Source organism: Solanum verrucosum, unplaced genomic scaffold (assembly GCF_900185275.1).
Source record: "Solanum verrucosum unplaced genomic scaffold, falcon-dt-bn FXZP01000008.1, whole genome shotgun sequence".
Lineage (NCBI taxonomy): Eukaryota > Viridiplantae > Streptophyta > Magnoliopsida > Solanales > Solanaceae > Solanum > Solanum verrucosum.
This window is the reverse complement of record NW_026020195.1, coordinates 2,295,505-2,308,694: the sequence shown is the minus strand read 5'-3', so window position 1 is coordinate 2,308,694 and position 13,190 is coordinate 2,295,505.

Genomic DNA, 13,190 nt, shown 5'->3' with positions numbered 1-13,190 from the left:
CTCGACTAAATTTAAATTCATATCAAAAAAATTAACATCAGAAAATAAAATATTTTTTAACAAAAAGATTTTGTACTCAAGAAATTTCGAACACGAAACATCTGGTTAATGACCCTCCTCATTTATGACTCTTTAACACCCTCTTCTACCTCTTTTGTCATTTTTTCTTCTCTCTGTCTTTTGAGTCTTGTCTATTTCTCTGCTACTTTTATCTTCTTCTTCTTCTTTTTGCAATTACACATTTCTTACCCAAAATGGTCCCTAGAACTTATTCAGTTCTAGTATTTATTTATTCATTTATTGGAAAGTAATTGTCAATATATTTCCCCTTATTGTAAATTATTCAACACAAATTCAAATTCAAAATAAATCAGTTTCATTTTTTGTTTTTTACTACAAATATATTCCACCTTTATCTCATTTACTACCTTTATAATCGATTTTTAGAAATGGCATCTTCTTATATTTATAGTAAAAGTTCTTAATTTAAATATTCTTATTTTTCTCTTAGTATATTCTCTTATAGTGTTGACATGATATTTTTAAAATGATAAAGATCAAGGAATATTTTATGGAGTATTATATATATAATTTGAAATTAGAAAGTTCAAAAAAATTGTTTATATTTTAAAATTTTATCTCCAGTCAAACAAAAAGTAATAATTTGGAAAATGAAAAAAAAAGTTAAAGCGACAGTTATTTTAAGACAGATTTTGAGTTAAAGAGATAGTTAAAATAAAACGGAATACCCAACAAATATTAATACATTAGGTGTTTTTTATTTTTACTTATCACTTGATGTGCGATTTATATATTGAGACTCGATTAAATTTGAATTTGTGTATTGTAAGAATCATTTTTAAGGACGACACTCTTAACATGATTTTTTCTACTCTTAATAGTTCAAACTTCATATCGTTAACTAAAAGTGAACGAATCTCAATAATCTCATCATAACCAGTAATACATTAAATATATAATTTTTGCTCTTTTTGAGTATGTATGTGTTGCTTTTTAAGCTCCTAAATTGTTGCACAACCTGAAAAGGCATGATTTTATTGCATGCTAGTATTTGGAAGCACTTGGAATATTACTGATGAAAGAATAAAATGTTGGACCTATCATTTAAATAATATACTTATAATTAAAAGGAGTAGTTAATTAAGCCTAAAAGACTATAACATAATTAACTAATTAGAATCTAGTTAGTGGCTTAGCCATGTGTTAGTTATATTGCTATGAGTTTTAAGAAAAAAGAAAATCATATCAATTTGGCCTATGTAACTAATATGGTCTACCTAAAGAAATTGACAAACCTATATAATTTTTTCAATAAATGAAAAGCTTAAACTATAATTTATTGCAATTTAATGTGGTGATTCTATCTTAATAGTAATTCACCGTCTCAAAATAAGTATCATTTTACAAGTTATTTTCACACTAATATCATTTTACTAGTCATTTATTAAGTTATCTCTATTTATTATATATTTTTTGAAAATATATTTTAAAAAAATATGTAATGAAAATAATGTAATATACGATGGTAAATAAATAATAGAATACTTCAAAAGATACTCTATTATTTGCTCACCATTCCCGTTTGTTTGGCATTATTTGTTTGTCTACTCTCAAATTAATTTGTTCATTTCTTGGATGTAAAAAAGTAAATTTAGAATAAGTTAAACTTAACTTAGTTCGAGTGTTGAGTCTAGTGAGCAATAGACTCAAACTAGACCAGGTAAAATAAACGAAAAGAAATAGTCGATCAAATTTAAAATTTTAAAATATAATTAATTAATAAAATTAATTTAATAAAATCTTATGCGACACAAATTCAAATATTGAATATTAAATAAGAAAAAAAATACAAATACAAAATCCATAAAAGTGAAGTAGGAGAGTTGACAAAAACTAAAAGGGAAAAAAAGGGTTCAGAGATAGTTTTTCTATACGACCTGTTCTTTTTGGCAGCTTCTTGTCAGTTTCATTGTGCTTGATGAGTTTTTTTAAAATTAATCAATTAATTACCCCAAAGTCAAGACCTCTCAAGTTTTTGTGTTCTTTTTTACTTAAAAATATAACATATAATATATCGAGATTCTATTGAAAATAATTTTTTTTATTTTTATAAGATAAAATATAATTGTGTATATATTGTCCTCATCAGATCCGGACTATTCGTAGAATTACACTAAATTTGTTATTATTGTTATTGTGGTAGTTAGTTTAAGGGGAACATGCTCAGAGACGGAACGAGGATTAGAAATTTGAGGTTCTAAATTTTAGGACAGAAGATTGATAGTGGGGTTTGAACCCACAACACTAGTGTGAAAGACATTTTCATCGCTCCTTCCTTATCACTGAGTTGTCAATCAATTTTGTTAAAGGGTTCACAAATTAATTTACATATATATTTATTTAATTTTCTAATATAAATACAAGATATACGGAAAAGCTAATGGGTTCGTTCGAACCCACGAACCCTCACCTCCCTCCGCCTATGAACATATTAGTTGTAACAATTATAACACCACATTTATAATTTACTCTATTAATATAGTCTTTATCTTTGTTTTTTCTCTTTCAGTTTTATTTAATTTTATATTGGACAGCATGTAAAAATTTTGTCTGTGATAAATGACCAAATCCTAATTAGGTACCAAACCTTCTCTTGCAGTACTGTCAATATCAAAAGAAATGATATGTTGTTTTGACCTAATAATCTTAATTTAGTTATGTAAGCTAAGTAATGTCAAATACAACAGTAAACATAGATTAATTATTCTTTATTCACCAGTTTAATCAGTATTCATATGATTCATTTCCTAAACTAATCGTAATCGGCATTTGATGTTTGAATTTGACGGAGATATCGCACGCGTTTTTTCACGTGCGGATCTGATTCTTTCTTTATAGGTTAAGCATGTAGGAATTCATTTTTATTGAATGGCGGTGTTCGATAGCATGTTACATTAAACTTTCAACCTTACTCATATCCTAAAAATTAGCTTGAAGGAAGATAATTCAAGCCTTATAAGGAGCTCAGGATTCCATTGATTCTTTGATTCGGGACATTCCATTCATTGCCCCCTCCTGTCCGAATCTAGATATTCTTTATCCCCGATTTCACTGTCTGGTTTGATGCATGCACATTCATGGACCAAGGGTATCCCCTACTGTCTAGTTACTTGAGGGCCTATATCGGACCCGACTCTGATACCATATTAAAAAATGTAACCATTTCATTTAAAATCTTTTACTTTCAATTTTGCGCATAAGTGAAATGATATTTATAATAAAACAAAACTTAAAATTTTGAGTTCAAACATAATCTAAAAAAATACGGAATTAAAATAAGCAAAAATCATTCTAATTTAAAAGATATTTGTCTGCAATAATATAATTTTTGAAGTATGAAATTGACCAAATAACTTATAATTAACCCCAAAAATAAAATGAAAGTGCATTAAACCAAGTTATTTAAAGTCACACGAATCTACTAAATGCATTGAAACAAAAGAAGTGTAGTTTTATACTTTAAAAAGTATAATAATTAATTACTACAATAAGGTACGTAATGAATGTAAATGGAATATAATAAATCAAAAAAGTGAATACAACATGATGATTGAAGCACCTCCCCAAAATCTTTGACGACAAGCAAAGCAAAGACAATTTTTTACTCTACTTTTTTCCATAAATTTAACTTTATCTATTCACTACTTATATTATATAGTACTAATTAATACCAACAAGGATCGTATTAGCAAATATATGGATTTCTTTTAACTTTTAGTTGAAGATATCGAATTTGAAATATGAACATAAATAGTATTATGTGTGCCTTGGTTTATTAAAAAAAATAGCAAATTTCGTTTAACCACAAAATATATCAGGATTTTTTGTTTCAAAACATAATGAAATATACTACTATATATGCACACATAATAATAGTGAAATACATTATATCCATGCACATAATAAATATATCCGTACGTATATAATAACTTTATTATAGCAAAATACACTATATATCTTCGTATGCTTAATAAGTACTATATCTGCAAATATATAATACTTATGCCTATTATTTTACTACTGCTATATATTCCTTCCTTGTACCTTCAGTTAACAAGAAATAATTGTCAAAAACCCAAGAAAGTTGAGAATAAATAATTATATTTATTTTTTAGGAATATGACCCGTGACTACTTTATACTAATTTATTTCTTGTTTAATTTCTTTTATTTGTATGTGGTTCCTTTTCGTCACGTGACTGATAGAAACCCGTGACTGTAAATATAAAATATACTCAAAATATATTTAATTTCACTTGTACCCGAAATCTTTAACAAAGAATTCAAAAATATTTATCGCTCCATCATAACTCCTGTCATTGTTTGTTAACTGTGACGTTGACTGTTCCCCATTTCAACTTTGTTTCTTTTTTAAGCTATTTTTGTTTGCTATATAATATTTTTTTTCATTAAAATATAGAAAGATATGAAATAATGCACAAATCTTATCAGCACAACTTGCAATACATGTACATAAGTACACAATAAATCCAATTCACCCCACAACTATTATGTTGTGTTATTTTCATTAGACCCTAAAGGTTTGAGAAAGTGCACTTAGCCACTTGAGGTTTGAGAAAGGCATAGACAAACCCCAAAACTACATTCTTTTGTTTTCAATTGGGACACAATTTATTTGTTGTACTGTTAACTTCATATTCTTGAATCCACGGTATCTCTCAAAAGGAAAAATATCAAAATTAATGAATTTGCAAAAAAATCTTATGTAAAATGAAAAATTAATAAATTCATGATGATATCAAAATACTGTATGATCGCATATTACATATTTATTCTCTTGACATATTTTTTTTTGGTATATACCAAACACACTTTTTATGTATAATATGTGTATAGTTGTATATAACAAAAATGTGTGTCTATATATCTATAGCAGACACTTTTTCACATTGAAGGATTGTGACTTTTTCGAAGGGTGATTTTCTTCAAAGAATCGTGACTTTCTGATAAGGCACGACAAACATCTATTCATACTACCCTTTGTTGTCCATATATAGAGCAGTTTCTTCTCATTTTAAAACTATAAATTTTATAAGTTTCTACTCTTCTCCTTCTTTAAAAACTCAAGTGTGATTTATAGTCATTGAGTGGTTCAAAGTTCAATGGAATGTGAAGTACTCTAAAGTTTGTTCATGATTAAATTTGACATGCATCAATTTTTTCTATAAGGGGCCTTTGTAAGAAACGATTACAAATTATTTTCCAATTATTCTTTGTATTGTGTGAAAAATCATTTTGACGCATGTTGATTGATCTTAAAATCATCATATATACATGATTTGATATACACGTATAACACACATATTGAAAAACTAGTTAATGTAAAAGTATAATATCCCCGTTACATGTAATATATATCTCATATTGTTACACTGAATGAAAAAAAAAAATTGTACCAAGGGGGGCATGTTGTTCTTTGGCAATATGAGATATATATTACAACTTCAAGGGTGGAAATCGAACTTTTGACAAACAAAAAGTAAATCAAGAACAGTAAAACAAGTGCGATAGCAAAGAACACATATTAACAAAAAGTGGGGCAAAAACATTATATTCAATGTAATGAGAGGAGGGGTATTCTTGAAATCTTAAATGATGAAGAAAGTAAAGAGAAAGAGTGGGCTTTTTTTCATAATGAATTTTACCAACAACTTTAGACAAGCATGTGACACATTTAATTATACCTTATCTCCCTCTCTCAAGTGCTGTATTTTCACCTTAAATGCTTTGCCTTATGTCCTTGCATTTGTTATGATCAAACAACACCTGGTCCATGAATTCAAGATTTAGAGTAAAGTGGATTTTGAAGAAATATAATATTATATTCTATATTATATGTTCTTTGAGGTGAATGAAACGAGTTCAGTTAAATTTACTTGAGATATATATAATATAAATTCTCTTGAAAGAGAGGAGAGATTGTAGTTAGTACATGTCCTAGAGTATTGATTAGGTCCCACAACTAAATTTGGAATTCCGACTGAATTATCAGCAATAACCTAAAGAAAAGTGAGGATGATGTCAAGTCATCATGCATCTTTTTGTCACGGCTGACATATGTTATAATGACAAGACAAAGGATTGTGTTCATTTGACGGTGAGCTAACCCCAATAATTTATTCTCTCTTCGAATTGTAGGCTGCAACTTGTCTGCAAAACTCGCTCCTAGATCACTTCTGGCAATCACCACCCAGAAAAACATAAATAGTCAATATAATTGCCACAAATTAAATTTTTTTTTTTTTGTTTTCCATTCAAATACTATTTGAGCTAGTTAAGAACAATGTAAGTTATAATTATTTCTCAATGTTGAATCTCACATCATTTGGGGATGAATATTTGGATATGGGATACCTCGATCTTAAACAATCCTCACATCATACTTGGACTCAATGTCCATTTCTTAATATGGAGCATAGTCAGACTCATCTCAATTTTAATTTGATAGTAACCCCATACTGACAATGCTCTAGATGTCTAGTCCTAGACATGCGTAATATTGAGTTCCACATCATTTATGGGATCGGCATTTCAACTCATATAATCTTGAACAATAATCTCATGAGCTACCTCTTATAGTCGAGTTAAGCCAAATTTCCATTTGTTAACATAATATTAGAGCCAAATCCATCCTAATTCTTATTTAATCCGATGTTCGTAATGGCATGTTGTTCTTTGGCAGATCCAAAAAGAGGAAATTGTTCCCTTTCTTTGTGGACTTCAACATTCTTCTTAGCCCAATGGGCTTAATCTTTTCTTTGAGGTTCATTTAAGCTTTACCAGTTGGGCTGAAACCTTAAAGTCCATTTTGAACATTTAGGGGCCAATTTATAGGAATTAGACGATTGTCTCAGTTTTTCATGTGTGTAAACCCATGAATATTTTAGTGATATGATTTTTGATCACTTTTTTTACAAAACCTTTACGAAATCCTCCGTAGGGAGTTGAGTGAGCAGTACGTAGAATCTCACTATTTCTTAAGACATATTTTAACTTTTTGGGGTCAGTTTACCGAGTAGCTATACATGCATAACTTCATCACATATATATGCTTTTTTTCTTCTTTCCTTTAACACTTTGTTTGGATCATTGTTACCCATTGTATTGTATCATTACTATACCTACAATGTTTGTTTTGATTGTTACTTAAAATATATTGTATTGTATTATTAAATTTCATTGTTACGTAACAATGAAAACCCCTATTTTATGGAACAACCGATTTGGTGTGTTTCCATTGTTACTTAATTTCTTTTTCTAATTATATCTTTACATAATATTTCAAAATACTATTTTACCCTTTACCTTATATTATTTAATTCTAGTCAAACCTCCTACCCTAAAATAATTAAGGGTATTTTAGTAAATTTATAAATTACAATACAATACGATACAATCAAACCAAACAATTAAAATATTATTAAACAACAACAAACAATACAGTCTAACCAAACATTGTATCTACCATACAATAGAGTACAATACAATACAATACATTATGAAACAATGAGTAACAATGATCCAAACATAGTGTAAAGAGTAATTGATTTAATAATGTTATATTGGAATATAGTCAACCTAATAATTGTCTAACGTAATACGATTATATATACTTTTAATAAAACTAACAAAATCCGATTTAATTGATCTGATTTAATTCCAACATTTGAAAAACCAACTTAATTGATTTGGTTTCCTTTTAAGAGAATATCAACCCTCTTTCCCGAATAAGTTACTGTGAATAAATAAAATTAATATAAATATCGAATACAAATAAATTTTTTTATCCACAAATTTATATATACGTTCCAAACTACTCCTATGTGACTTGTGAGGTTCACAAGGCTATACCTACACTTCTATCTTTAGTGCTTTCAATAAATTCAACAACCAAACAATTTTTTTTTTTTGGTAAAATATGTTTAAGATTAATTGGATTAAGATAACCTTCTAAATTCAATTTCCCTTGAATAAGAATTCAAAATAGGGATTAGGAGGAAGAATATTTCAGGTATAGTAGGGTAGTCATCTAGCTGTGCACCAACATATCTTATTTAAAGAAAAAACAAATTTCTTTAGTGGATTGAGAATGTCTTATATTTAAATTTTAACAAGACAAAATATTAGAGGATTTCAAATCTTAGTGACTATAGTTACTCGATATTTGTATTGAATGAAAGATACCTTTTTTTTTGTTCATATTTACTTGTCCACTAGAGTATTTTGAAAATAAATTTCACTTTTATTTGTCACTTTTAACAAATAAAAAAAAGAGAGTTTTTTCTCATGAATTATGCTTAACATTAATTACTTATTTTTCAAAACTTAGAGTACTAAACATTGATTAATAGGGATAATGTGGTAAAATAACCTGATTAATTTTTTTTTTAATAAACGTGTAAAATTTAAATATGACAAGTAAAAATGAATGAAGAGAGTAGTAATTATCTCGTAAATTAATCGAGGTGCATAAATTGATTCGGATAGTGTATATATATAAAATTGCCTCCACTTAAATTCCTAACTTGAAGATATGCTATAAACAATTGGCTTTGAAGTGACACTTCAACAAATTATTGAAGCCGCTTAATTAGCATTAACTCACGAAAAAAACCCATAGTATAATGGGGTTTGGTCTAAGAGTTTGGTAGTGATTGACTAAAATCATTTTCACTTTTTTTTAATATCTAAGTTCTTTTTATTTTTAATTTGTAAAAAAATACTTGTTATTTGAGGGAACGATTCTTGTGCCATACATGAGAAAAAATTATTAAATTAAGAGAACCATAAAGACAAAAAAATATAATATATGATTTCAAAATGGCTCTTTATTTTAATTATTGTGATTAAAATAGGGGGAAAAAACAAAGGTGACTTGCCTAATGCAAGTTTGGGCCCTAAATTTTGTCTCTTCAATAGCATAATGCCTTCACCAAATTGTGCATTATTTTTTGTTGTCTAATTCCAATTATTATTATTATTATTATTACTATTATTACTATTATTATCTGCTTAAGCGAATCCCTCTTCCTTTTTTTCATTCTTTAATAAATAAAAATGACTTACTATATATCGATCATTAGAAGCAACATTATTTCATGTTGTATAATGACATGTTTGAATGCGTGCATGGGATGAATTTGATGAAATTTGAATACCCTTCACCTAATTCTTCAAAATACTCAAGGAGGTGGAAGGCAATTTCTTGAAATAAAACAAATAATTTCTTCCTAATTTGGTAGAAAAAAAAACAATTTGACTAAAGTTGGGACCCTTTTGTCACATAGCAACTAATACAGAGGCTCTACCACTAAAATCATAAAAGATATTATTGTTTTGTCTCAAAGCCTATAGTCCTCCTAATCATTAGTTTCAAAAGTTGGTGTTTTTGCCTAAATCCCACCTACTTCAACAAAGTTTATTGCATTTTAATCAAAAAAAGTTAGAACCAATTCCAAATTCTTGCAATTTTCTAAAAAAATTTCAATGGTATCTTTACCAAATAAAGAATAATTTTATTGGTTTGTGGGGTTTGCACTTTGCACCGTGCATGTCGTGCCACATTATGTGACACATAAAAATAAGTTAGATAAAAAAAAAGATAGGAATAATTTTTTCTAAAAAAAGAAGTTATTTAATGAAATCTTTGCAAAAAGAATCTAGTAATAGTGGTTTAGTGAAGTTTTGCATCCATGTTTTTTTTGATATGTTAAATATAATTTGTATGATTATAAATCATCTAATAAGAGATAAAATAAGAAGTATACATTTATATTACTTATAAATATTAAAATATGTTTGTCATCAAAAGTATTTTTTTAAAAGCATTTTTTTTGAAGAAAACATTTTTCAAAATAGACTAATTTTAGAAGTTTGGCAAACATACTATTAATTAACTTATATATATATATATATATATATATATATATATATATATATATATATATATATATATACACATATATAAACACTTGTATATTATCATGGTAAGCACAATTTTATTCCAACATAATACATATTAATTGTCTTACAAGTTACAACTCACAATGTTGCATTAGTTCATTCAACCTCTATTAAAAATATAAAAACCTATTAAGAAACATGAATTGAGGAAGGAAGCTAAGGTTGATTCTTTGATTCCAAAAAAACAACATGATCTTAGACCAAATCTTGATTAAAAATGATTAAACATTGTGATTAAAAAAACAAGATAGTTTGGATAGTCAGTTATTAGTTGACTTTCTATTAATTGACTTGGACAAAAGTTTGTGTTGTGTATTTTTTACTACCTTATAGTCTTGGTTTGGGCTTAATTAGTTCAAATGAATATGTATTGGAATCTTGATTTTAGAAACTTTCATTTTTCCCCAAAAGAGTTGGTTGAATATTTTGACAACTTAAAAGAACAATGCTTAATTTTCATAAAAGGATGCATGTGATGTGTTTGTTACATTTATCAAAAAGTCACAGTCATCAATGAAATAAAATATTTAGGGTTAGTCAAATTCTCAAGCTATGACTTTTATTTTCTGTATGATACTCCATATGTCTCGTATAATTTGTCATGTTTTATTTTTCAAGAGACAAATTAACTTTAGCTAACATTTAGATATTTTTCATCATGTTAATACGAGAGAATTGTAACTTGTAATTTTTTGCGTAATTTTTTAGTATTTTATTATAATTTTAAAATATTCAATTTAGCTTCAAAGATAAGTCAAATCGACTCTTAAGAAGTGAAACCTGAACTAATATAAGACAGAGAGTAGTTGAATTTGAGTTTCCCCTGTCGTACGTCCACCCCATCTTGTTTTTCTTTAATATCTCATACGCATGTGAAAGGAAGTTAGAATTTTAACTTGACGTTAACAAATTAAATCTTTATAAATCTACCACACATTATATTCATTATGCTTTTAGCTAGTATGATGAGATTTTTTTAGAATTTCTACTTGTATATTCATGTTATGTTTCATGTAAAAAGTAATTAATTCGGTTAAATTCCTTAGTTTGTTAGCTATATTTGCTATTATTATACTTTCAATGAGCTTATAGAAGTGTGAAAATGCTAAAGAAAATGGAAAAGGAAATTTTGACTCATTTAAAATACTCTCTTTTCTGATTAGCCAAAAAATAAAAAGATTAAGACCTTTTCATGTTTGAGAATTATTTAATTATTTTATTTTATCTATAATAATGACATATGCTTTAATTTGAATAACTTGGTACGTTTAAAATTACAAAATTTTGGTTATAATTTTAATAAAATATATTTAAAAAATCGTATCCAAACAAATATTATGGTATAAAATACATAATGATTATGTGGTATAGCTTTGACATGCCATATATACAGATAGTCATGAGTTAGAATGCATATTGTGAAATTTTATGAGAACATAAAAAATTCAATATCCTTTTTTAAAGGAGACAATCAATAAAATAATTAGAGTTTCAATAGTTGTAATCCAATTTTGTGTATTGTGTGGGACCCTTTTACCCTACTTTATGGGTAGAGGTGGGGGGGGGGGGTAGTAGCTAACTATATATGAATTGTACAAATTCGAACATAAACAAAACTTTAATTTAGAATTAGCAAGTGAACATTTGAAGATTTAAGTAAGTCCCTTCATTTCTCTCTTCATCATTTTCTTCTTAGAATCTTATAATTGATTTTCTTTAATCACACTGATTTTTAATTATGTTGTTTTTGTAGACTTCTCTTTACAAGTAAATATAATAATCATACGCTAATAACAGTCGTGGTGAGATTGATAGGATCTCCATACTTAATCTGTAAGTCAAAAGTCTCGAGTTTAATCTTTGAGTTTGATTTTTTTTGTTTAAAAAAGCGTTTTCCTTTTAAATGTGTCTTACGCCATGTAAATCCCGATGAGTCGTGAGAAACCAAAATATATATATAATTCTAAGACTTTCCATCTTTAGTTCCATTTTTTGTTGTTGTTTATCTTTTCAAATTTTGCTTTTAGAAACAACTTAAACATAAGGGTAAGGTCTTTTTGTGTATATATTACCCTTCTCAAACTCCACGGGATAGATTATACTGAATATGTTGTTGTTGTTTATCTTTTCATTTGCTTATTGATATTGATTTATTTTTATGATTATGCAAGTTTCCAGCTTGTTTATTTCTTCTTATATGAAGACAACTATTTTTAATTCTAGTTGACCTATAGCTTTGTTTTCTTCAATGCATGCCAAAAGATATTTGCTTTATTTCCAAACTATGACCTTTCAAGAAAGTTTTATATTTCACTTAATTTTTTCTGAATTTAAAGATATAATTTTTATTTGTCCATGAATTTACAAATTGTATTGTGTTAATCTCTTAAATGCTTTAGGTAAATCTCTTTTGTCATTGTTGTTATTTTATACTATCATTCTGGTGTCTGATTGAGACCCTTTCAGCCATTACAACAAACTATTTAATAGTAGTACACATTTTTTATTAGAGGACTTTTGCTTGACTTTTTGTATCTTATTCTTCAAGTTTTACGACTATCTGTTACTTCGATTGCTTTGTTTATCGTTATTTTCCTTTTAGAAGGCCTGCGTGAAGTCCTACCCTCTCTAGACCCTACTTGTGAGATTACACTGGATATGTTGTTATTGTTGTTTGGCTGACTTCTTGTTTACTCTTTCAATCTTGAGATATTTCTTGATTTGGGGTTATCAAAATCTCCTATTTTATTCATCCTGTTGAAATATAATAAAGTCTTTATCTGATCCTCCAAAGATAATGTCAAATTAAACACCAATATTTTGATTGCAAAAAAGGTTATCTTTTTTGCTTTCATAAAGTTCAATTTCAGATAGAGTTCTGCAAAACAATCAACATATTATTAGTGTATTGGTTATGTGTATTTCCTTTTCAATATTCACTAAATGTTATATTAGCTTATGGTCATTTAAGCCTTTTGTTCTTTTTTGGCATGTGAGGTAAAGAATGATTGGTACTTTGCACCTTTTTCTGAAAATACAAGAGAAATCATGTTTGTTTTGGTCTTATCTAAAGTGTCTTTATTGATGTTTTTGAATGCTATAATCTTGCAGTTTTCGGACGTTGAT